Genomic DNA, 27,956 nt, shown 5'->3' with positions numbered 1-27,956 from the left:
AGCTCAAGATCCAAATCTCGAGGGTCCCCTAAACAGGTTTGGAAGTGTTTTGACAACGTGCAGGGAAGAGGAAAGATGGTCATGTCCGAAAAAAAGGGGGGGAGAGAGAAACGGTGTTGTCAGAACCGTGGGCAAGTCGTGCACTTGGTGAAGACTTCTTGTCGGTTACCTCCAAGGTAGTCCCGACTCCCCCACCGCATCTTCCAAAAAGAAGAAGAGGTGTTTGTAAGAAGAAGAGCAGGGGAGAGGAATTTAGCAGTGGATGTTTGATTTCAGTTCGTTAAGATCTTTTTAAGTGCTTGTACAAAAAGAAGAGGAAAGGGTCAGGAATGGTGCCTTGGGGAGAGACGCGAGCCTGGCAGCAGACGGTCACGTGGGTGCTCTTCAAGGACGAAGAAGACAAGCACAGAACGTGAGAGACAATATCAAGAGCTAGATGTCTGTCAACCTGTAGTAGCACCATTTTGAATTCGAAAAATTCCTATGCCATGATGATCTATGGGTTTTGTATAGTTTTGAACAACCTTTAAAAAGTTTTGAATCCGATTCAGTTTTTCGTAATAACGAATTCAAAAATGCTACTACAGGTTGACGCCTCAGTAGCACTTTCACCAAATTCAACGGAAACGATGCCATTTCGTAGTCTAGGTTATGTATCGTTTTGAACAAATTTCAGAAAGTTTTGAATCCGAAGGACAACTTCAAAAATTCAAATTCAAAAATGCTACTATAGCAGCACTTGTTTTGAATTCGAAAAATTCCTATGCCAGGATGATCTATGGGTTTTGTATAGTTTTGAACAACCTTTAAAAAGTTTTGAATCCGATTCAGTTTTTCGTAATAACGAATTCAAAAATGCTACTACAGGTTGACGCCTCAGTAGCACTTTCACCAAATTCAACGGAAACGATGCCATTTCGTAGTCTAGGTTATGTATCGTTTTGAACAACCTTCAGAAAGTTTTGAATCCGAAGGACAACTTCAAAAATTCAAATTCAAAAATGCTACTATAGCAGCACTTGTTTTGAATTCGAAAAATTCCTATGCCAGGATGATCTATGGGTTTTGTATAGTTTTGAACAACCTTTAAAAAGTTTTGAATCCGATTCAGTTTTTCGTAATAACGAATTCAAAAATGCTACTACAGGTTGACGCCTCAGTAGCACTTTCACCAAATTCAACGGAAACGATGCCATTTCGTAGTCTAGGTTATGTATCGTTTTGAACAACCTTCAGAAAGTTTTGAATCCGAAGGACAACTTCAAAAATTCAAATTCAAAAATGCTACTATAGCAGCACTTGTTTGAATTCGAAAAATTCCTATGCCAGGATGATCTATGGGTTTTGTATAGTATTGAACAACCTTTAAAAAGTTTTGAATCCGATTCAGTTTTTCGTAATAACGAATTCAAAAATGCTACTACAGGTTGACGCTTCAGTAGCACTTTCACCAAATTCAACGGAAACGATGCCATTTCGTAGTCTAGGTTATGTATCGTTTTGAACAACCTTCAGAAAGTTTTGAATCCGAAGGACAACTTCAAAAATTCAAATTCAAAAATGCTACTATAGCAGCACTTGTTTTGAATTCGAAAAATTCCTATGCCAGGATGATCTATGGGTTTTGTATAGTTTTGAACAACCTTTAAAAAGTTTTGAATCCGATTCAGTTTTTCGTAATAACGAATTCAAAAATGCTACTACAGGTTGACGCCTCAGTAGCACTTTCACCAAATTCAACGGAAACGATGCCATTTCGTAGTCTAGGTTATGTATCGTTTTGAACAACCTTCAGAAAGTTTTGAATCCGAAGGACAACTTCAAAAATTCAAATTCAAAAATGCTACTATAGCAGCACTTGTTTTGAATTCGAAAAATTCCTATGCCAGGATGATCTATGGGTTTTGTATAGTTTTGAACAACCTTTAAAAAGTTTTGAATCCGATTGAGTTTTTCGTAATAACGAATTCAAAAATGCTACTAAAGGTTGACGCCTCAGTAGCACTTTCACCAAATTCAACGGAAACGATGCCATTTCGTAGTCTAGGTTATGTATCGTTTTGAACAACTTTCAGAAAGTTTTGAATCCGAAGGACAACTTCAAAAATTCAAATTCAAAAATGCTACTATAGCAGCACTTGTTTTGAATTCGAAAAATTCCTATGCCAGGATGATCTATGGGTTTTGTATAGTTTTGAACAACCTTTAAAAAGTTTTGAATCCGATTCAGTTTTTCGTAATAACGAATTCAAAAATGCTACTACTGGTTGACGCCTCAGTAGCACTTTCACCAAATTCAACGGAAACGATGCCATTTCGTAGTCTAGGTTATGTATCGTTTTGAACAACCTTCAGAAAGTTTTGAATCCGAAGGACAACTTCAAAAATTCAAATTCAAAAATGCTACTATAGCAGCACTTGTTTTGAATTCGAAAAATTCCTATGCCAGGATGATCTATGGGTTTTGTATAGTTTTGAACAACCTTTAAAAAGTTTTGAATCCGATTCAGTTTTTCGTAATAACGAATTCAAAAATGCTACTACAGGTTGACGCCTCAGTAGCACTTTCACCAAATTCAACGGAAACGATGCCATTTCGTAGTCTAGGTTATGTATCGTTTTGAACAACCTTCAGAAAGTTTTGAATCCGAAGGACAACTTCAAAAATTCAAATTCAAAAATGCTACTATAGCAGCACTTGTTTTGAATTCGAAAAATTCCTATGCCAGGATGATCTATGGGTTTTGTATAGTTTTGAACAACCTTTAAAAAGTTTTGAATCCGATTCAGTTTTTCGTAATAACGAATTCAAAAATGCTACTACAGGTTGACGCCTCAGTAGCACTTTCACCAAATTCAACGGAAACGATGCCATTTCGTAGTCTAGGTTATGTATCGTTTTGAACAACCTTCAGAAAGTTTTGAATCCGAAGGACAACTTCAAAAATTCAAATTCAAAAATGCTACTATAGCAGCACTTGTTTTGAATTCGAAAAATTCCTATGCCAGGATGATCTATGGGTTTTGTATAGTTTTGAACAACCTTTAAAAAGTTTTGAATCCGATTCAGTTTTTCGTAATAACGAATTCAAAAATGCTACTACAGGTTGACGCCTCAGTAGCACTTTCACCAAATTCAACGGAAACGATGCCATTTCGTAGTCTAGGTTATGTATCGTTTTGAACAACTTTCAGAAAGTTTTGAATCCGAAGGACAACTTCAAAAATTCAAATTCAAAAATGCTACTATAGCAGCACTTGTTTTGAATTCGAAAATTTCCTATGCCAGGATGATCTATGGGTTTTGTATAGTTTTGAACAACCTTTAAAAAGTTTTGAATCCGATTCAGTTTTTCGTAATAACGAATTCAAAAATGCTACTACTGGTTGACGCCTCAGTAGCACTTTCACCAAATTCAACGGAAACGATGCCATTTCGTAGTCTAGGTTATGTATCGTTTTGAACAACCTTCAGAAAGTTTTGAATCCGAAGGACAACTTCAAAAATTCAAATTCAAAAATGCTACTATAGCAGCACTTGTTTTGAATTCGAAAAATTCCTATGCCAGGATGATCTATGGGTTTTGTATAGTTTTGAACAACCTTTAAAAAGTTTTGAATCCGATTCAGTTTTTCGTAATAACGAATTCAAAAATGCTACTACAGGTTGACGCCTCAGTAGCACTTTCACCAAATTCAACGGAAACGATGCCATTTCGTAGTCTAGGTTATGTATCGTTTTGAACAACCTTCAGAAAGTTTTGAATCCGAAGGACAACTTCAAAAATTCAAATTCAAAAATGCTACTATAGCAGCACTTGTTTTGAATTCGAAAAATTCCTATGCCAGGATGATCTATGGGTTTTGTATAGTTTTGAACAACCTTTAAAAAGTTTTGAATCCGATTCAGTTTTTCGTAATAACGAATTCAAAAATGCTACTACAGGTTGACGCCTCAGTAGCACTTTCACCAAATTCAACGGAAACGATGCCATTTCGTAGTCTAGGTTATGTATCGTTTTGAACAACCTTCAGAAAGTTTTGAATCCGAAGGACAACTTCAAAAATTCAAATTCAAAAATGCTACTATAGCAGCACTTGTTTTGAATTCGAAAAGTTCCTATGCCAGGATGATCTATGGGTTTTGTATAGTTTTGAACAACCTTTAAAAAGTTTTGAATCCGATTCAGTTTTTCGTAATAACGAATTCAAAAATGCTACTACAGGTTGACGCCTCAGTAGCACTTTCACCAAATTCAACGGAAACGATGCCATTTCGTAGTCTAGGTTATGTATCGTTTTGAACAACCTTCAGAAAGTTTTGAATCCGAAGGACAACTTCAAAAATTCAAATTCAAAAATGCTACTATAGCAGCACTTGTTTTGAATTCGAAAAATTCCTATGCCAGGATGATCTATGGGTTTTGTATAGTTTTGAACAACCTTTAAAAAGTTTTGAATCCGATTCAGTTTTTCGTAATAACGAATTCAAAAATGCTACTACAGGTTGACGCCTCAGTAGCACTTTCACCAAATTCAACGGAAACGATGCCATTTCGTAGTCTAGGTTATGTATCGTTTTGAACAACCTTCAGAAAGTTTTGAATCCGAAGGACAACTTCAAAAATTCAAATTCAAAAATGCTACTATAGCAGCACTTGTTTTGAATTCGAAAAATTCCTATGCCAGGATGATCTATGGGTTTTGTATAGTTTTGAACAACCTTTAAAAAGTTTTCAATCCGATTCAGTTTTTCGTAATAACGAATTCAAAAATGCTACTACAGGTTGACGCCTCAGTAGCACTTTCACCAAATTCAACGGAAACGATGCCATTTCGTAGTCTAGGTTATGTATCGTTTTGAACAACCTTCAGAAAGTTTTGAATCCGAAGGACAACTTCAAAAATTCAAATTCAAAAATGCTACTATAGCAGCACTTGTTTTGAATTCGAAAAATTCCTATGCCAGGATGATCTATGGGTTTTGTATAGTTTTGAACAACCTTTAAAAAGTTTTGAATCCGATTCAGTTTTTCGTAATAACGAATTCAAAAATGCTACTACTGGTTGACGCCTCAGTAGCACTTTCACCAAATTCAACGGAAACGATGCCATTTCGTAGTCTAGGTTATGTATCGTTTTGAACAACCTTCAGAAAGTTTTGAATCCGAAGGACAACTTCAAAAATTCAAATTCAAAAATGCTACTATAGCAGCACTTGTTTTGAATTCGAAAAATTCCTATGCCAGGATGATCTATGGGTTTTGTATAGTTTTGAACAACCTTTAAAAAGTTTTGAATCCGATTGAGTTTTTCGTAATAACGAATTCAAAAATGCTACTACAGGTTGACGCCTCAGTAGCACTTTCACCAAATTCAACGGAAACGATGCCATTTCGTAGTCTAGGTTATGTATCGTTTTGAACAACTTTCAGATAGTTTTGAATCCGAAGGACAACTTCAAAAATTGAAATTCAAAAATGCTACTATAGCAGCACTTGTTTTGAATTCGAAAAATTCCTATGCCAGGATGATCTATGGGTTTTGTATAGTTTTGAACAACCTTTAAAAAGTTTTGAATCCGATTCAGTTTTTCGTAATAACGAATTCAAAAATGCTACTACTGGTTGACGCCTCAGTAGCACTTTCACCAAATTCAACGGAAACGATGCCATTTCGTAGTCTAGGTTATGTATCGTTTTGAACAACCTTCAGAAAGTTTTGAATCCGAAGGACAACTTCAAAAATTCAAATTCAAAAATGCTACTATAGCAGCACTTGTTTTGAATTCGAAAAATTCCTATGCCAGGATGATCTATGGGTTTTGTATAGTTTTGAACAACCTTTAAAAAGTTTTGAATCCGATTCAGTTTTTCGTAATAACGAATTCAAAAATGCTACTACAGGTTGACGCCTCAGTAGCACTTTCACCAAATTCAACGGAAACGATGCCATTTCGTAGTCTAGGTTATGTATCGTTTTGAACAACCTTCAGAAAGTTTTGAATCCGAAGGACAACTTCAAAAATTCAAATTCAAAAATGCTACTATAGCAGCACTTGTTTTGAATTCGAAAAATTCCTATGCCAGGATGATCTATGGGTTTTGTATAGTTTTGAACAACCTTTAAAAAGTTTTGAATCCGATTCAGTTTTTCGTAAAAACGAATTCAAAAATGCTACTACAGGTTGACGCCTCAGTAGCACTTTCACCAAATTCAACGGAAACGATGCCATTTCGTAGTCTAGGTTATGTATCGTTTTGAACAACCTTCAGAAAGTTTTGAATCCGAAGGACAACTTCAAAAATTCAAATTCAAAAATGCTACTATAGCAGCACTTGTTTTGAATTCGAAAAATTCCTATGCCAGGATGATCTATGGGTTTTGTATAGTTTTGAACAACCTTTAAAAAGTTTTGAATCCGATTCAGTTTTTCGTAATAACGAATTCAAAAATGCTACTACAGGTTGACGCCTCAGTAGCACTTTCACCAAATTCAACGGAAACGATGCCATTTCGTAGTCTAGGTTATGTATCGTTTTGAACAACTTTCAGAAAGTTTTGAATCCGAAGGACAACTTCAAAAATTCAAATTCAAAAATGCTACTATAGCAGCACTTGTTTTGAATTCAAAAAATTCCTATGCCAGGATGATCTATGGGTTTTGTATAGTTTTGAACAACCTTTAAAAAGTTTTGAATCCGATTCAGTTTTTCGTAATAACGAATTCAAAAATGCTACTACAGGTTGACGCCTCAGTAGCACTTTCACCAAATTCAACGGAAACGATGCCATTTCGTAGTCTAGGTTATGTATCGTTTTGAACAACCTTCAGAAAGTTTTGAATCCGAAGGACAACTTCAAAAATTCAAATTCAAAAATGCTACTATAGCAGCACTTGTTTTGAATTCGAAAAATTCCTATGCCAGGATGATCTATGGGTTTTGTATAGTTTTGAACAACCTTTAAAAAGTTTTGAATCCGATTCAGTTTTTCGTAATAACGAATTCAAAAATGCTACTACAGGTTGACGCCTCAGTAGCACTTTCACCAAATTCAACGGAAACGATGCCATTTCGTAGTCTAGGTTATGTATCGTTTTGAACAACCTTCAGAAAGTTTTGAATCCGAAGGACAACTTCAAAAATTCAAATTCAAAAATGCTACTATAGCAGCACTTGTTTTGAATTCGAAAAATTCCTATGCCAGGATGATCTATGGGTTTTGTATAGTTTTGAGCAACCTTTAAAAAGTTTTGAATCCGATTCAGTTTTTCGTAATAACGAATTCAAAAATGCTACTACAGGTTGACGCCTCAGTAGCACTTTCACCAAATTCAACGGAAACGATGCCATTTCGTAGTCTAGGTTATGTATCGTTTTGATCAACCTTCAGAAAGTTTTGAATCCGAAGGACAACTTCAAAAATTCAAATTCAAAAATGCTACTATAGCAGCACTTGTTTTGAATTCGAAAAATTCCTATGCCAGGATGATCTATGGGTTTTGTATAGTTTTGAACAACCTTTAATCGGTGTTTCAAAATGACGAGTTCAAAAACGCTTCTTCAAATTTGCAACTCAGGATAAGTTTCAACCAATTCTATCGTTGAATTTTCCATTTCTTAATACACTCAGGACTGTTGACATTACACTAGAAATTGTTTCATCTTAACACGTAATATTGATGTTGATAGTTCCTTAGAAAAGGGGCCACGCTTTATAATTTTTGGCGGATTGAAGGAGCGAAATACTGATAAAATAGTGTGGACAGATATAATGTTTGAGTTTTACAAGCACGTATTCTCTGGCCCTCTTACTCTCATTCTCTCTTCTATTTTTTTTTTTTGTTTTTCTTTCGCCTTTTCTCTTTGCTGCTGCATCACTTCTTATTTACCCTTTTCCACCATTGTCCTCTGCTTGTAATCCAACCACATCGCCAGGTGTCCCAGGTTCCAATCCTGGCCTGGGCATGGATGTTTGGAGTGTCCATTCATCAATTTCGTCACATCATCACTCATCCCCATCTTCGCAAGTTAGCCAAAAGTGGCACAAATAGCGAAACAAAATAAAGCAAATCAATCAATCAATCAATTGTATTACAGCCCTCTCTTCCGCTTTCACCGTTTTTCTAATGTTCTTGTTAACTGTCTCATTTTTAGTATCTCTATCCATTCCAATCTAGAAAGAAGTAGGGAAGGGACTCGATGGTGTCACCTGTTGTAAAGCAGCTTGTCTACCATTCCTATCTCTCCTGTTTCAATCTTCACATTATCTCCCTATTTCTCCCTCTTGAGTTTCCCTAGCTCCGGTCTCCGTGGCGGAATGCATAGCGCGTTTCTCGGTTTTGAATCCCGGCCTGGGAATAGGTGTCCCTTCAATCAATTTCATCTTAGCATCACTCATCTTCATCTTCGCGATTAGCCATAAGTGGCAGAAAACCGAAACAAAATAAAATAAATCAAACGAAAGTTTCCGAGCCTTCATTGTATCCCTGTCCATGTATTTCAGTTGCTCGCTGTGGAGTTTTCTCTTTAAGTTATACTAGTATATTAGGTGAACCAAGCAAATTACATTAATTGATACGAATGATTTGTATCATTTAGATTATTATACTGGCTTTGAGTCCAGATGTCAAGGTTTGTTAGTCCGCAAAATGCAGTCTAGGCTGTACTAAGTTAGCATTTAGGGAACAGATTAGAGTATATTGTTTAATTCATGCGACAATTATGAAAAATATGGGAAATTTTCTTTACAAGTGCAAGTGACACCCAAGTTATACTATAGCCGTCCGTAGGAGAGGAGCAAGGTTTCACACTTCATGGATGGAAGCAAACGAGCAGCAAAACATTTTGAAATGTAATTTTAGCGTTTAGAATCTATTTTGTATGTATGCAACCCACCACAGGAAACGACCGTTCTGACTTAACTTCCAGGGGAGCGCGGCAGGGTTGCCACTAGCGTCACTTGGCAGTCTTACTTGAGTTAAATACAAAAGAGTAATGATATCTGCTATGTTGTAAGAATTACATATTTACAGTACTTATTAGAATCAACACTCTTGAATTTCAGTCCTCATTTATTTGAAATCCTTTGCATTGGTAAGTTTGTAAGTACTGTAAATACTACTTACAACATCACAAATAACATTATTATTTTGAATTTAGCTCAGGTAAGATCACCAAGTGACACTAGTGGCAACCCTGCCGCGTTCCCCTGGAAGTTATGTCAGAGCGGTTATATCCTGTGTTGGGTTGCATACATACAGGATAGATTTTAAACGCTTGTAGCGCAGAAACTAAGAGCTTTCGAGGAAAAGTATATTAGGAAAAGTTACTTGTTTTATGATATCTACCAGCACCCAAGCGTTGTTGAAGTTGTTTTGCGACACCCTGTAAATTAAATATAAAATTGATATAACTTCTGATTTTCCTGTGTTCAGTACTGTCCTTCACTTCTCAAAGTTCTCTCAATCCATCCAAATAGGAGTAGCTACGTCTGTCCATCTTGAAGTGCTTCCGAGTTCTAATTTGAAGAAATCCTGCTTTCAAGAAGAATTACAAAACAATCCTTTTTCTAGCTCCACCTTTTAGTCTACAAGGAACGGACATGTTTCCATTTTCATACTGGTGCTAATGCAGGCCCAGACTGGCCCACCGGGACACCCGCCAAAATCCTGGTAAGCCCTCTCAATGCCTTTCCGAAAACACATTTTTGTCCCCACGTTTTTGTCAACACCTGGCAATCGGCGCCCTGTTGAGAAAAATTGCCAGGAGCAATTGGCAGCCCCAGTCCGGCGCAGTGCTAATGCACGTGTTTCTGGATAACAATTAACAACACCTTGCAGTCACGGTAGCACGTAACACATTAACAGAATAACGACTTACCTTCTTCCGTTTGGAAACTGTTTTTGGGGAAATGTTTACTGGAATGTTTTCGATTCTGTATGATTGTATTGTCTGTCTCAAAACTATAAGTAACTATCGATCTAACAATACATCGCTGTTAACAATTGGGTCGTAATTTGAGACGGAGTGGTGGACTATTGCGGTAGTGGTTTAGATTTGTCATCATTGGATATACTATATGCGTCAATAAGTTGAATTGTTCTACAACTCGCACCTAGTATCAAAAAATAAAAGAGAAATTTAACGCGGCAGAGTTGAAACCTTTCAACGCCTTTACATCAATGGCAATCACACTGTATTTTTGTCTCCAGGTCTGAAACTTCTATTTTAGGGATTTCTTTGTATTGCTATGTGCGCCCGCTCGTGTTCGTATTTTACCGTATATCTTCCTACACTCTATGGAAATACAAAAATATCGTCCTGTTAATATTTACTACAATTGGTCCACTGTGCATGTCAAATGTAAGCCTAAAAAGTATATCTGACTGTACTTAAGGAACGTGGAAAAATTCTATAGGCTGAATTGAATTAAGTAAATGTATCGAACAGAATGCAGTGGTCATTATTCAGCTGATTAGAAAGTACTTTCGTTTCTTGTTTCTCAAATTGCCTCAATACACTTATCGCCTTTAATGGTATCGAAGGTGTCGTTATTGAGATTGAACCCAAGATAAATATGTTCTTAGTCTTAGGAATGTTAGGAATGTTTCTGTTAAGTTTTTTTTATAACGTATTGTTGAATTCAAAGATCATCCTCTGTGGGATTTTAAAAAAACATTATTTTAGAAATTTCAGATTCTCGCCCGCAATAGCAGAATAAAAAGTTCGGTAGGGGAGACTGTTGTCCTATGGAACACATCTAATTTACATTTAAAGTGTATATTGTTTACAAACATTACCTTCTTCTTTAAAATAATTCAAAGCACTGTGAACATATTCTACAATATTGTGGTAGTTAGTTCACTTTATCTGTGCTCTTGTAAACATTTTTTAAAGAGATGAAAATTGTTTAAAATGGGTGTGTAATGGTGTAATATGAAGAAATGTAGTTACAGGATATTACGTCGATTCAGTGCCGGATCTACAAGCCGCAAAACCCAACAGTGCAAGGGGGGGTGGGGTGGCGGAGACAAGCAAGCCTTCAGGGGGCCCTCAGCCATTGTCATAGTGGAGGGTTAATATATGCATAGGCTATGGAAAAAATACAAACTTAGTTACTCAGGGGTACAGAAACGAATACAATATATACAGGTAAAATAAAAGTTATATTCCCTGTGCATATAGCACCGTGCTATGAAGGCACATTTAGGGAATGTGGCCTCACAGATTTTCGATGTCGGCCATCTTGGAGATGATGTGTTCAGCACCACGCTGCGGTTGCCTTTACCCCCCGGCCAGATTCCATTTGATTTGAGGTTGGGTGGGCCCTAGAGTCGCTTTATACGGGGACAAAGCCGGAAAAATTACGACCTTAGATCACCCACCCTGGGTCTCCCGCGTGGCAGTCAGACTAGAATCAATTCAGGCTAGAATTTTACGAGAAATGCAGAGGTGAAGGTTTCTTCAACCTATCTTTAATCAGGAAAAAAATATGACTGCATGATTGTAACAAATGCATCATTTTCCAGGTGTGAGAAAACAGTGTACTATATATATATATATCACATAACCCCCTTCCCATTTTAAAAAAAATTGAGTTGGGTGGGTGTGTGTAGGTGGGTGGAGGTAGGGGTGTAACCTTTGGTAATATTTTGCGGGAGGGGGGGGGCAAGACTTGTAGATACCGCACTGCGTCGATTGCTTGATAAGATGTAAATTTGTTTCAGAAGACTATGCTGCACGCCTTCTTTCCCTCAGATTTTTTTAAAAATAATTTTCCGAAAGTAAATACCGTACTTACACAATTCACACAAAAGATATTGTAGGAATTTTTACTATCTATGAAATTATATATATTGTAACTTTTTGTATTCCATCACTAAGAAGAATTGATATTTTCCTCATTGTATGCATATATAAATGAATTAAAAAGGTCACATACTTTTATCAGATAAATTATTTCCAGATAGGTATTTCTATTTCAATTTAATCGCCTGGTTCAGTCCCGATTAGATTGTTTTAACACACTTCTGAGTATAGACTCAGACGAGAACAAATACAAACAAGGAGAAGGGCCTCACCATACACAAGGCGAAACGAGATTGTGACAAATCTCGACTCGTCTCATCTCGATAATATTTCGAATAGGTTGTGAGTTTACTATCTGAGTAAGCTTGTAGGTGTGTGCCAGTAGTTTCCAAGACACACAGGTTTCTATTAATTGAAACCTCGCATGCACTATCTCTTTTATCTATAAATTAAGTGTGCTATTAATTCCATGTTAATTGCTTAAAATCTAGTTTTGTTATCACATGGAACACAAATTAACATCATTTAAAGTTAAATTCTAAAATCAAACTATAAACATTCAAAGTTAAATTCTAAAATCAAACTATAGGAAAAATCATATAAATCTGCTGATTAGACAAATGAATGGGACTGTTCCTGCAGGTCTGATGGTTAACCAGTTGCTGTGTGAAGGGCACTGAGATCCTTGGACTTGATAAAAAGAAACGGTTCTATTGATTTCTCTCATCTGATAAAGCTAGATTCATAGCATTGACCCCGCTTTCACATTCAGCTGTAGATATTGTTACAATTTCGATTGGATTCACAAAGTCTTTGAGTGTGTTGGCAATGTGATTTAGATTTTCTTTGTAAATGCGATAATATATAACATGCTTTCGCTTACATTAAACTTCACATTTTCACATAAACGAGGTACTAACATGTCGCTATAAAACACACGTTGACGCTCATCTGAATGTTATGTATCTGCATTCAACACAAATATATCCAGAATATTATATATATTTATTTTGGTCAGTGTCTTCAGGACATATATTACATAGTTTGTTACATATTTGCTGTTATTTATGTCACAAACTAACTTTTACTGTTGTCGGCCCCCTTGGGGGAGTAGTTAGCAAATTGCACTACGACGTCAGAGGTCCAGGGGTCAGTTAGTTTCATTTCTGTTGCAATTAGTTGCCAGACGACATTACTAGACTAAGTTCTAAGGTGTTTCACTCAATGTAGCATATACTACTGTCAGATTTGTTTTATACCTGTTCTCAAATCAACCCCTAAATGAAACGTACACCAAACAGACATTACACTTAACTGCATAACATACCTTATTCCCACCAAAATTGAAGATCCGTTTTGCTAGGTATTCGAAGTCAAAGGTCACATCATGTGAGCTTGTAAAGAAACTTAAATTTTTTTTATGTAAGACTATTTTTTACGAAACCTATGCTCCCTTAGTTCCAAAACAAGCCCAAGATGAAAGTTACACCATAATTAGAATAAAAGTCATGATATCTTGTGTTGGCCTTGTAAGAATAAATTTGACATTTTTTATGAAGTTGGCATCCCTGCTGCAGGAACACCGTGTATCATTGAGGGCTAAAATTTTACACATGTAAGATATTTCATGTCCTCTACCATTCTACAAAAATTTATGAAAATCTTAGATGCTAGGGCTGGGAGTTGTGATGATTTGACACGCAAGAACCCTATTGTCAATATATGTCTCTTTGTCATCATCCTTGAAAATATACGGCACACACAACATTGTTTTGTATAGCAAGAAAAAAACATAGCATTTCCTTTTGAAAAGTGCGTTAGTAGTAGTAACTAAGGGTGCAACTGTAAACTTCGAATTTTGGCATAAGTTGCTTTCAGAATATAAAACGCTAAAATTACATTTCAAAATGTTTTGCTGCTCGTTTGCTTCCATCCATGAAGTGTGAAACCTTGCTCCTCTCCTACGGACGGCTATAGTATAACTTGGGTGTCACTTGCACTTGTAAAGAAAATTTCCCATATTTTTCATAATTGTCGCATGAATTAAACAATATACTCTAATCTGTTCCCTAAATGCTAACTTAGTACACCCTAGACTGCATTTTGCGGACTAACAAACCTTGACATCTGGACTCAAAGCCAGTATAATAATCTAAATGATACAAATCATTCGTATCAATTAATGTAATTTGCTTGGTTCACCTAATATACTAGTATAACTTAAAGAGAAAACTCCACAGCGAGCAACTGAAATACATGGACAGGGATACAATGAAGGCTCGGAAACTTTCGTTTGATTTATTTTATTTTGTTTCGGTTTTCTGCCACTTATGGCTAATCGCGAAGATGAAGATGAGTGATGCTAAGATGAAATTGATTGAAGGGACACCTATTCCCAGGCCGGGATTCAAAACCGAGAAACGCGCTATGCATTCCGCCACGGAGACCGGAGCTAGGGAAACTCAAGAGGGAGAAATAGGGAGATAATGTGAAGATTGAAACAGGAGAGATAGGAATGGTAGACAAGCTGCTTTACAACAGGTGACACCATCGAGTCCCTTCCCTACTTCTTTCTAGATTGGAATGGATAGAGATACTAAAAATGAGACAGTTAACAAGAACATTAGAAAAACGGTGAAAGCGGAAGAGAGGGCTGTAATACAATTGATTGATTGATTGATTTGCTTTATTTTGTTTCGCTATTTGTGCCACTTTTGGCTAACTTGCGAAGATGGGGATGAGTGATGATGTGACGAAATTGATGAATGGACACTCCAAACATCCATGCCCAGGCCAGGATTGGAACCTGGGACACCTGGCGATGTGGTTGGATTACAAGCAGAGGACAATGGTGGAAAAGGGTAAATAAGAAGTGATGCAGCAGCAAAGAGAAAAGGCGAAAGAAATACAAAAAAAAAAAAATAGAAGAGAGAATGAGAGTAAGAGGGCCAGAGAATACGTGCTTGTAAAACTCAAACATTATATCTGTCCACACTATTTTATCAGTATTTCGCTCCTTCAATCCGCCAAAAATTATAAAGCGTGGCCCCTTTTCTAAGGAACTATCAACATCAATATTACGTGTTAAGATGAAACAATTTCTAGTGTAATGTCAACAGTCCTGAGTGTATTAAGAAATGGAAAATTCAACGATAGAATTGGTTGAAACTTATCCTGAGTTGCAAATTTGAAGAAGCGTTTTTGAACTCGTGATTTTGAAACACCGATTAAAGGTTGTACAAAACTTGTCAACTGAGGCGTCAACCTGTAGTAGCATTTTTGAATTCGTTATTACGAAAAACTGAATCGGATTCAAAACTTTTTAAAGGTTGTTCAAAACTATAAAAAACCCATAGATCATCCTGGCATAGGAATTTTTCGAATTCAAAACAAGTGCTGCTATAGTAGCATTTTTGAATTTGAATTTTTGAAGTTGTCCTTCGGATTCAAAACTTTCTGAAGGTTGTTCAAAACGATACATAACCTAGACTACGAAATGGCATCGTTTCCGTTGAATTTGGTGAAAGTGCTACTGAGGCGTCAACCTGTAGTAGCATTTTTGAATTCGTTATTACGAAAAACTGAATCGGATTCAAAACTTTTTAAAGGTTGTTCAAAACTATACAAAACCCATAGATCATCCTGGCATAGGAATTTTTCGAATTCAAAACAAGTGCTGCTATAGTAGCATTTTTGAATTTGAATTTTTGAAGTTGTCCTTCGGATTCAAAACTTTCTGAAGGTTGTTCAAAACGATACATAACCTAGACTACGAAATGGCATCGTTTCCGTTGAATTTGGTGAAAGTGCTACTGAGGCGTCAACCTGTAGTAGCATTTTTGAATTCGTTTTTACGAAAAACTGAATCGGATTCAAAACTTTTCAAAGGTTGTTCAAAACTATACAAAACCCATAGATCATCCTGGCATAGGAATTTTTCGAATTCAAAACAAGTGCTGCTATAGTAGCATTTTTGAATTTGAATTTTTGAAGTTGTCCTTGGGATTCAAAACTTTCTGAAGGTTGTTCAAAACGATACATAACCTAGACTACGAAATGGCATCGTTTCCGTTGAATTTGGTGAAAGTGCTACTGAGGCGTCAACCTGTAGTAGCATTTTTGAATTCGTTATTACGAAAAACTGAATCGGATTCAAAACTTTTTAAAGGTTGTTCAAAACTATACAAAACCCATAGATCATCCTGACATAGGAATTTTTCGAATTCAAAACAAGTGCTGCTATAGTAGCATTTTTGAATTTGAATTTTTGAAGTTGTCCTTCGGATTCAAAACTTTCTGAAGGTTGTTCAAAACGATACATAACCTAGACTACGAAATGGCATCGTTTCCGTTGAATTTGGTGAAAGTGCTACTGAGGCGTCAACCTGTAGTAGCATTTTTGAATTCGTTATTACGAAAAACTGAATCGGATTCAAAACTTTTCAAAGGTTGTTCAAAACTATACAAAACCCATAGATCATCCTGGCATAGGAATTTTTCGAATTCAAAACAAGTGCTCCTATAGTAGCATTTTTGAATTTGAATTTTTGAAGTTTGTCCTTCGGATTCAAAACTTTCTGAAGGTTGTTCAAAACGATACATAACCTAGACTACGAAATGGCATCGTTTCCGTTGAATTTGATGAAAGTGCTACTGAGGCGTCAACCTGTAGTAGCATTTTTGAATTCGTTATTACGAAAAACTGAATCGGATTCAAAACTTTTTAAAGGTTGTTCAAAACTATACAAAACCCATAGATCATCCTGACATAGGAATTTTTCGAATTCAAAACAAGTGCTGCTATAGTAGCATTTTTGAATTTGAATTTTTGAAGTTGTCCTTCGGATTCAAAACTTTCTGAAGGTTGTTCAAAACGATACATAACCTAGACTACGAAATGGCATCGTTTCCGTTGAATTTGGTGAAAGTGCTACTGAGGCGTCAACCTGTAGTAGCATTTTTGAATTCGTTATTACGAAAAACTGAATCGGATTCAAAACTTTTTAAAGGTTGTTCAAAACTATACAAAACCCATAGATCATCCTGGCATAGGAATTTTTCGAATTCAAAACAAGTGCTGCTATAGTAGCATTTTTGAATTTGAATTTTTGAAGTTGTCCTTCGGATTCAAAACTTTCTGAAGGTTGTTCAAAACGATACATAACCTAGACTACGAAATGGCATCGTTTCCGTTGAATTTGGTGAAAGTGCTACTGAGGCGTCAACCTGTAGTAGCATTTTTGAATTCGTTATTACGAAAAACTGAATCGGATTCAAAACTTTTTAAAGGTTGTTCAAAACTATACAAAACCCATAGATCATCCTTGCATAGGAATTTTTCGAATTCAAAACAAGTGCTGCTATAGTAGCATTTTTGAATTTGAATTTTTGAAGTTGTCCTTCGGATTCAAAACTTTCTGAAGGTTGTTCAAAACGATACATAACCTAGACTACGAAATGGCATCGTTTCCGTTGAATTTGGTGAAAGTGCTACTGAGGCGTCAACCTGTAGTAGCATTTTTGAATTCGTTATTACGAAAAACTGAATCGGATTCAAAACTTTTTAAAGGTTGTTCAAAACTATACAAAACCCATAGATCATCCTTGCATAGGAATTTTTCGAATTCAAAACAAGTGCTGCTATAGTAGCATTTTTGAATTTGAATTTTTGAAATTGTCCTTCGGATTCAAAACTTTCTGAAGGTTGTTCAAAACGATACATAACCTAGACTACGAAATGGCATCGTTTCCGTTGAATTTGGTGAAAGTGCTACTGAAGCGTCAACCTGTAGTAGCATTTTTGAATTCGTTTTTACGAAAAACTGAATCGGATTCAAAACTTTTTAAAGGTTGTTCAAAACTATACAAAACCCATAGATCATCCTGGCATAGGAATTTTTCGAATTCAAAACAAGTGCTGCTATAGTAGCATTTTTGAATTTGAATTTTTGAAGTTGTCCTTCGGATTCAAAACTTTCTGAAGGTTGTTCAAAACGATACATAACCTAGACTACGAAATGGCATCGTTTCCGTTGAATTTGGTGAAAGTGCTACTGAGGCGTCAACCTGTAGTAGCATTTTTGAATTCGTTATTACGAAAAACTGAATCGGATTCAAAACTTTTTAAAGGTTGTTCAAAACTATACAAAACCCATAGATCATCCTGGCATAGGAATTTTTCGAATTCAAAACAAGTGCTGCTATAGTAGCATTTTTGAATTTGAATTTTTGAAGTTGTCCTTCGGATTCAAAACTTTCTGAAGGTTGTTCAAAACGATACATAACCTAGACTACGAAATGGCATCGTTTCCGTTGAATTTGGTGAAAGTGCTACTGAAGCGTCAACCTGTAGTAGCATTTTTGAATTCGTTATTACGAAAAACTGAATCGGATTCAAAACTTTTTAAAGGTTGTTCAAAACTATACAAAACCCATAGATCATCCTGGCATAGGAATTTTTCGAATTCAAACAAGTGCTGCTATAGTAGCATTTTTGAATTTGAATTTTTGAAGTTGTCCTTCGGATTCAAAACTTTCTGAAGGTTGTTCAAAACGATACATAACCTAGACTACGAAATGGCATCGTTTCCGTTGAATTTGGTGAAAGTGCTACTGAGGCGTCAACCTGTAGTAGCATTTTTGAATTCGTTATTACGAAAAACTGAATCGGATTCAAAACTTTTTAAAGGTTGTTCAAAACTATACAAAACCCATAGATCATCCTGGCATAGGAATTTTTCGAATTCAAAACAAGTGCTGCTATAGTAGCATTTTTGAATTTGAATTTTTGAAGTTGTCCTTCGGATTCAAAACTTTCTGAAGGTTGTTCAAAACGATACATAACCTAGACTACGAAATGGCATCGTTTCCGTTGAATTTGGTGAAAGTGCTACTGAGGCGTCAACCTGTAGTAGCATTTTTGAATTCGTTATTACGAAAAACTGAATCGGATTCAAAACTTTTTAAAGGTTGTTCAAAACTATACAAAACCCATAGATCATCCTGGCATAGGAATTTTTCGAATTCAAAACAAGTGCTGCTATAGTAGCATTTTTGAATTTGAATTTTTGAAGTTGTCCTTCGGATTCAAAACTTTCTGAAGGTTGTTCAAAACGATACATAACCTAGACTACGAAATGGCATCGTTTCCGTTGAATTTGGTGAAAGTGCTACTGAGGCGTCAACCTGTAGTAGCATTTTTGAATTCGTTATTACGAAAAACTGAATCGGATTCAAAACTTTTTAAAGGCTGTTCAAAACTATACAAAACCCATAGATCATCCTGGCATAGGAATTTTTCGAATTCAAAACAAGTGCTGCTATAGTAGCATTTTTGAATTTGAATTTTTGAAGTTGTCCTTGGGATTCAAAACTTTCTGAAGGTTGTTCAAAACGATACATAACCTAGACTACGAAATGGCATCGTTTCCGTTGAATTTGGTGAAAGTGCTACTGAGGCGTCAACCTGTAGTAGCATTTTTGAATTCGTTATTACGAAAAACTGAATCGGATTCAAAACTTTTTAAAGGTTGTTCAAAACTATACAAAACCCATAGATCATCATGGCATAGGAATTTTTCGAATTCAAAATGGTGCTACTACAGGTTGACAGACATAAGAGCTAGGGCAGCATGCCACGGAAAGAATCCGAGTTGGTTTCAACTCATAAGATGAGCTGACGGAACTAGATTCCAAGAAGTAGATCAATAAAGAGTCGATCTTCTTTTGGTTAAACCTTAACAGCAAGAGTGCAGTAGTGTCATCAAGAATTTTCTGGGGTGCTCTACCCCCGTAGTCATGGCTACAAGGATTCTCTCTTTTTGTTTTCCTTCTTCTTTCATTTTCCCTCTAATTTCCTCTCTCTCTCTATGGTATCCTTCTTCCATGCCAGAATATCCTCTCTCCCCTCTGTTTCAATTTTTATTTCGTGTACTCTCTCTTCATAAAGAGTTTTCAGTTTGGCGTTGCTTCCGTAACCATGGCTATTAAAATTGTGACAATTACTCTTTCCTTCTTCTTTCTCCCTCTTTCATTGTCTAACTAACTAACTCTATAGCCTTCTTAAACCCGAAGGTTCATGGCTGCAGCAACACAGGACTTCCATCTGTCCCTATCTTGAGCAAGATCTATATACTCTTTTCCATCTCTACCGATTTCCTTTAGGTCCATCTCAACGTTGTCCCTCCATCTTCGTCTTGGCCTTCCCACAGGTCTTTTACCATCAGGTTTCCCAACAAGAATGCCACATGGCCTGCCCACCTAAGTCTTCTTGATTTAATCATTCTAATAATATCTGGACATGAATACAAATTATGTAGTTCTAAATTATGTAACCTTCTCCACTCACCTGTCTCCTCATCCCTTTTAGGTCCAAATATTTTCCTAGGGATCTTATTTTCAAATACTCTCAATTTGTGTTCCTCTTTCAATGTAAGGGACCAAGTTTCACACCCATGTAATACTACAGTCAAAATTACGGTTTTGTATATTTTAACTTTTAGTTTCTTAGATATTAAACGAAAAGACAAACGTTTATGAAGAGAGAAGTAACATGCATTTCCTGAATTAAGCCTATTTTTTATTTCCTCTTTAATATAATTTTCATTTGTTAATACATTAACAAATATTTCATTGTCTACTTTTCCTTTCTCCTTCTTCCTGTTTCCCTATATCTTTCTGTTTCTTCTTTACTTGTCATTCTCTTTCTCTGTTCCCGTCCTTCTCTTTTACTTTCTTTCTGTCTCTCCCTCTTTCTCTTTTCTTTCTTTCTTGTACTCTCTCTTCATCAGTTGTATTTAGGGGCTGATCCAGAATTTTCCTCTGGTGGGGTGAAGTTCGTATTATGGTAGTGTAAAAGTAAATTTAGAGCCAAATGACCACACGCTGGGTCTTTGTGAAAAATTTGAGGAGGAATGTTAAGCGTTTGTTTGGGTGTGGGACTCTACATCGGTAGTCATGGCTACTAATATCCTCTCTCACTCATTCGCCCTTTTATCTCAATTTTCTTGTCTTCCTCTTTTATCTTTCTACTCCTCCATCCTTTCTTTCTCTCTTTAGATATCCATTTGTTCGTTCTTTCATTCTTTGTTCCCCTTCTTCTTTCTCTCTCTCTTTCTTTCTCTGCCCATGTGTTTCTCTTTTTCTTTTTCTACATCATTTCTTCTTTATTTATCCCTCTATGTGTGCGCATGATTCTCTATTATAAGTAGTTCTGAAAATTACACATGGAACCTATTTTGGTGGGCCACGACTATAGTAACTTGATACCAGTACCCACAGCAAGTGTGATTCTGTGTGTGGCTGTGCATTCTCTGTCCTGGCCGGGGTGTAAGGGGTGCTCCTTCCACATAGTGCACCCAATAGTCAACCTCACTTCCACGTAGTACACCCTGGACTGCAGACTAACGAGGCTCTGGCGACTGGCCCCATGGCCAGTATAATTTTGTTTGTGTTGTCCTGTGTTTTGTCCTTGTTTGTGCTGAGTGCTCCTTTACAGTCTCAGCTTTTAACGAAAGTCAGAATATTTTATGATTTTAGTTATGCAACGTTAGAGTTGTTATGTGTAACGATAAGGGGCTGGACCTCGTATAATGTGACGGGTGCAAAATAGCCTTAGTGCTGACACACCCAAAATTTTAAATTCAAATCAAATCAAATCTGTCCTGTCCATGTGACCGTTTGATTGCCCATTCTGCGACTCGCGGTGGCGCAGTGGTCAACGCTGTTTACTTGTACTCAAGAGGTCCTCTGTTCGAATCCTAGCTGCAGAACATGGGTTTAAATCCCATTTAAACTGTCCTGATTCACCCTTTTCATCTTTGAGATTTCTTCTTGTTTGTTTCAAGTTTATTTATGAACAGATATGCCAATCGGAACTGGACCTACAGTTTAAAGTGGGATCCGAACCAATATGTTCTTCCACCGGGTATCGAGTCCGGGACCCCTACATTACAAGGCGACGATGTTTCGACTACGTCATCGGGGAGGCCCTCCCTTTTAATCTAATCGCAATCCATCTTCATCGTCGTAATTAGCTAAAAGTTGGAAAACACGACGGAAAATTTAAAAATCTGTTTGTTTTTTATTCTATATTTCCGTGGTTATGGCAACACTGAACTGGCAAGACGCCATCTGCAGAGTACATCAGGAACTATCCGGATCTCAACACAGACTGAAAAGCAAGATCTTCGGTCTAGTCACCCGTGAATGCAACCTGGCAAAAAAAGAATAGTGAAATAAAAGAACAGAAGAGGAAGACAAAATAGAAATCAAAGCGAACAAACAAGCGAGGCACTTCCGACGGAATGTAAACTTTCTGCATCTGAACTCCGGGGGAAAAATAGCCTCTCCACTAACGTAACGTGTTCTTCTATTTGTACGTAGAAAGCAAACGGAAGGCACACACTCACATGACGATGAAGGAGGAATGTTCAGTGCGCGGAACATGTTCATGCCTTGCACCGGGCAGTTCAAGTGCTACGTCAACAAAGAAAAAGTGAAAAATGTGAGACTTCAACTATTGGTCAGCAAAAATTAAGTCTTGGAAAGCCTAGTACTGGTGTGTTTTGATCTTTGTTAAGTCTTTCTCTTTTTCAGTTCCGAACTTTTATGAACCAACGCTAAGAGAAGGAAGAATTGCTGGAATATCTGGTGCATAGAATTTGCTCCATCTGCCGGGACGTTCCACAGAATATTATCATCATGTCCTCCGCTGTAGAGGTGGGAAAGGAAAAATTGGTAACATGATTGTCAAGGTTTTTTCAGTATCAGTAAAGTCTTAAAGGGGAGATGCAGCAATGAGAGGGATCTGTCATCTGCAATAATTCAGAATATTAGGGTCTATATTATGCATAGTGATGCATTGCTACCAAGTTATCTCTTCTAATTATTCTGTTAACGATGTCAATGGTTAACATAATACCCTGGTGCAGAAATAAAAGAGAACGTGGCCGTGCGAGGTGCAGGTGGTGCGGTGGCACCTTCTATAAGATGAAAGAAAGTGTTCCTTTTCTCTCTCCCTCTCTTTCATCTTCTTGTTCCTCTGTTTTCTTCCCATCTTTTCTCAGGTTCTCTCTTTTCTTCCTCTTTCACCCTCGGTTCTTGTCACTTTCGCTAATTTCTTTCTCTGTTTCTCTTTCCCTTTAATCCTTTTGCGTATCGCATCTTTCTTGACCTTCTGATTCTATTTCATGTTTCCTTCTATTCTCCATTCTCTCTCATCCTTCTATTTTTACAATTCCCTTTTATCTATATTCCTGTAACGCCGTCGCCTTTGTAACGGTATATTTTGTGCTTTTAAGCCGATTCTCAGCAACATACACAATATACACAACCATATATTTTTGAATCCTTGTCCCGAGGTTCAAAACTTGCAGTACCTGAAGTTCTGTGGATGCTAGTTTAGGCAATAGACACGTACCTCTTCAAATTACAACTTAACGCCCATTTCCTTTTAGATATATATAGGTTTATTCATATTATATTTACAGATGTTAATTCTTGGCCGTTATTCACAAAATTACATTCCGGTGTACCCTGTCCCCCCTTCCCGAAGAGAGTGTGTAGACTCGCGTAGCCACTGGCTCCACGAGTAAAAAAAAATATAACCCTCAGTACCAAAAAAGGTGGCTGAAGGTATGTGTGTTGTGTACCCGGTTTCCCACATGAAATAAACTATTGGAATAATATGAAAAGAGCAAGTGTGTGTATTAAAAGAAAGAAAGTTAACATCCCCGTCGTTGGTTCACATAATAAGGAAAGAAAGCTCGCCCAGCCGCTCCCCACAGAGAAAAAGATACCTCTTACATTGCTGTACTCCGCCAAACATCTGAGGCCGACTGCTCCCCTGCCCTTCCTATTTATAGGCCCCGCTAATGACCTAAACCGTTACTGGAAACTTACCGCTCCCCAACGGCCAAGAACTCAAACGTACAGGACATAGACATAGACATACACAATTTATAACATAAAAAAGGATCCAGTAATGATCGCATCATTACACCTTGCAGTCAAGAGGTCCTCGTAGGGCGCTACGACACCAGGAGCTCCGGGTTCCAACTCACGGCATGCGCATGGGTGTTCTTTGTAAGTGTCCCTTCATTAATTTCTTCATCCTCATCTTCGCGATTAAGAGTGGCAGAAAAGCGAAGTCAACCAAATCAATCAAAAATACAAAGATTGTTATATATTGATTGATTTGCTTTGCTTTACTTTACCTTTTGTGCCACTAATTTGAGAAGATGGGGATGAGTGATGTGATGAAATTAATGAATGGACATTCACAAACATCCATGCCCAGGCCAGGATTCGAACCCGGGACCCCTGGCATCGTAGCGCGATGTGCAGATTGTTAGATATATCCGTGGAACAAGCAATTGGACACAACACACACACTCCTTCTTTACATATTCTGTTCAACACCGACAATAATTTCACTAGCAAAGTGCTCCGAAAATAGACTCTATCATCAGTCAATTTATTAGGCGCTAAGGACGAAGGTTGGAAACACGAGGAGCGAACTAACCAAAGGATCTGCGAACGTTTAATGGCGCACCTTACCAGAAGGAACAATGTGGACGTCGGCGTCTTTTGATATACGGCGGAGTCCCTTCTCGTTAAAAGAGAATGAGGTGCTTCCCACTCAAGAGACCTCTTCCGAAAACGGAGCTCTGTCCGTTGCAAGGTTATGGCAATTCCAAAGGGTGGGTAATATATGAGAAGGTCATAATTCTCACAGGACCTCGTATTCATCTTCATTCCTCACTGCTGCAATGAAGGCAATCCGCGGTCAATGGAGGATATGAGGAACACGAAAGAATGCCGAGAAGAACAGAAGGTGTTGGAAACTGCCGGACTGAAGAAGATCTTTAGAAACTAACAAATTATGATTTAGTTGTGGGTCTCGTAAAGAAGAGATTAAGAAAACAGATATTGTTGAAACAGACTACTTCATTTTTTTAATTAATAAGCAGTGGTTGATCAAGATCAAAAACAAGGTGTTTTTTGATTGATTGATTGATTGATTTGCTTTTATTTTAGTTCGCTTTATCTGCCACTTTTAGCGATTTAGCGAAGATGATGAAATTGATGAATGGATACTCATAAATATACAAGCTCAGGAAGGGATTCGAACCCGGGACCCCTGGCTGTCGTAGCGCGATGTGCTAACCACTTCGTCACGGGAGCTGGCAACAATAACATACCCGATACATCGACAATATTTACGGTTTACGCACACACACACATGTATATATGTCTGTGTGTGTGTGTTTGATTTGATTTGCTTTATTTTACTTCGCTTTTTGTGCCACTTTTGGCTATGGGGATGAGTGATGATATGATGAACTTGATGAATGGACACAAATATCCATGTCCAGGCCAGGATTCAAACCCGGGACCCCTGGCGTCGTAGCGCGATGTGCTAACCACTCCGCCACAGGGGTCGGCTGTGTGTTTGTGTGTGTGTGTGTACATATAAACTTCTGAGCTGATACCGATACCATACGAGAGACCCGGGTTCGTTCCCCGGCGGAGGAGAACCGGGATTTTTTTCTACCTGTTCAAGCGGCTCCGGCGCCCACTCAGCGTCGTATAGGGGCTATCCACGAGTAAACAAAAACATATCGAACGGCACAATCGATTGTCGAACTGTAGCACAACAACTTCCGGTTCACGGCGGCCTGGTAATTCAAGCGCGTACTTGTGGCATTTCTTCTCGTTTTGTATACCGGATGAAATGGATCATATAAAAGCACTTGACGACGAGGAGAATAAGAGACATCAGGGCAAAGTAGAGGCCTTTGCATATCAATTGGATGAGCAACTAGGAAGTAATACGGCATTATTCCAGGATGAGATCCATTTGCTGATCGTCGTTTCATTGGCGATATTTGTAGCCTACATATTAAATAGAAAGTAATTTTTCCTACAGAGCGAGAGCGCTTAAATGCATACATTTATGTTTTAAGTGAAAAAGTGCGAGATGTACGGACATATAAAAAACGGAAAAAGGAGCTTCTTTTCTTCTTTCTTCAGTCAGGACGAGTCAGAGGGATGCGATAATGCACACTTGCTGGTTTCGTTCTCGTTTGAACGCAGAAATACAAAACGCTCATTGTTATTTTAAGTCAATTTTCTGCTATTTGTGTTAAACATGACGATGAAGATGAATAATAAACTGGAAAAATTAATGATGGGACAAACACAATGACACACCATTGCTTCACCATGGTGTTCAAACCTAGGACCTCTTCTCCATCAATGTTGATTTGATTGATTGAGTTGGTGTTTTAAGTACACTTTGTGCACAGTAAGGCTAATCGGGACTGGACCTACAGTTTAAATTGGGATCCGAACCACAATATGCCTCCACCGGGAATCGAACCCGGAACCCCTTGATTACAAGGCGACGAGGCTACCACTGCGCCATCGGGGAGGCACTCTATCTATCAATGTTGAAAAGATTTCCATTGCAAAAGACGAAAATTAATAATAGTACCCGCACTTAATTTTCTGGCTACACAAAAAAATATTTCCTCTGGTTACACACACAAAAAGAAAATCTGGTTACACAAAAATTTAATACAGTTCGTGTGTACTTCAAGAACTTAACGTGTAACCTATCTGGCCATGACCGAGCATCTTTTGAAAGGAAAAGTAATATTTTTGCTCATATTACTAAAACAGAGAGAAAATCGAGATTTTAATGATTTCTCTTCTACTTTTAATGAAGTGCAAGGGGTGCGGGACGCAAAATTTTTGGTTAGGAAGAAAACAGGACGGGGTATTTTTAAAGTCCTGACGTTCAAAACGGGAAAAATAATGTTATTTCCGACTAAATTGGGAGATTATAGGAGCAGAAAATATTCAACATTACCCGATACTAAAATAATAATAATAATAATAATAATTATACACACAATATCACCCTCGGGTGATTATTTATTTTGCATTTTTGGAATAAAAACTGCTAATTTCAATAAATTTCGGACATTTAGTACAAAAAAATTGCAGGGAATAAACTACTTTTAAACTATCATTTTTTCCGAAGTCTGGATCGGAATGTGTTTTTTTTTTTTCGTTCCGTTGTCATTACTGCGCAGTCTACTGCTAATGGTCTTCCAATTTTCACGCCTGACAGCTTCAATGCAATAATTTGGCGCCTAGATCTCGAGGAAATGGATGAAGAGAGATCCATGAAAGATTATTTAGCCCTGATCGTAGTTTACATCCTCCTTGTACACACTCATTCGTTCCTTTCATACATGACACAATCTCAGCTCCTTTAGCAGCATGTTATGAGCCTACGAACCGGAAGTTGTTGTGCTACAAGTATGGCGTCTGCGTGAAGGCACTTCCTTCCGGTGGATAGCCCCTATAACGTGGGTACCTGGATGAAACGCTGGGGGGTAAGTGCGGTCAGGGGCGTGGTGCTGATCACATCACCCGCACCTACAGCTGTGATCAAGAAAGTGTTTGGTCCTAACTCCACACACCCGATACGCCTTCATGGCATGGTACAAAGCACAGGGGTGCGCTTTACTTTTTTCTTGTAAATAATTCAATTGTGATTTCAATTGTTATTCACAGTGTCCTAGACTCACCCTCTCCCTCCCCTTTCCTTTCTAACTTTCTTCACAGCAACAGAGGAAGCAGAGGTAAAGAAACTGAAACCGAAGGAAAAGGAGAATGTTGGCAGCCTCGATTATCGACGAACCCACCCGAAAGAATTTCGCTGATGACGTCACTGCTTAGTATTACATTTTACGCACACAGGTCAGTGAAGTTCGGCAAAAAGAATTGTGGAAAACAAGAAGCCTTTCTATTGATTTATCTATTACTGGAGATATAACCAACATTGTATAAACAACTGCGAGATTCAGGGATTAAATATAAGCTACCAATTCTTCTCAGAGCAGAACTGTTTACCCCAGCGCAAGAGGACATATTTTTTATTATCTCAACCGTTCCTTGCCAGCATTGGTCTGCTTTTGTTATTTCTTGTATCTAAAACTTCCTACCATAGAGTCCACAGACTCGCTTTCCCAGATAGTCTAAACAAACTCGAAAAAAGAATCGAGGTTGTTTGAGCAAACCGTGATCCAAAGAAAGGTAAACATGTCAGGAGGGCTAAAGAGAAACAAA

The sequence above is a fragment of the Lepisma saccharinum genome, chromosome 25, assembly GCF_977018435.1.
Source record: "Lepisma saccharinum chromosome 25, izLepSacc3.1, whole genome shotgun sequence".
NCBI classification, from domain to species: Eukaryota; Metazoa; Arthropoda; class Insecta; order Zygentoma; family Lepismatidae; genus Lepisma; species Lepisma saccharinum.
Note: the sequence above shows the minus strand (reverse complement) of the source record.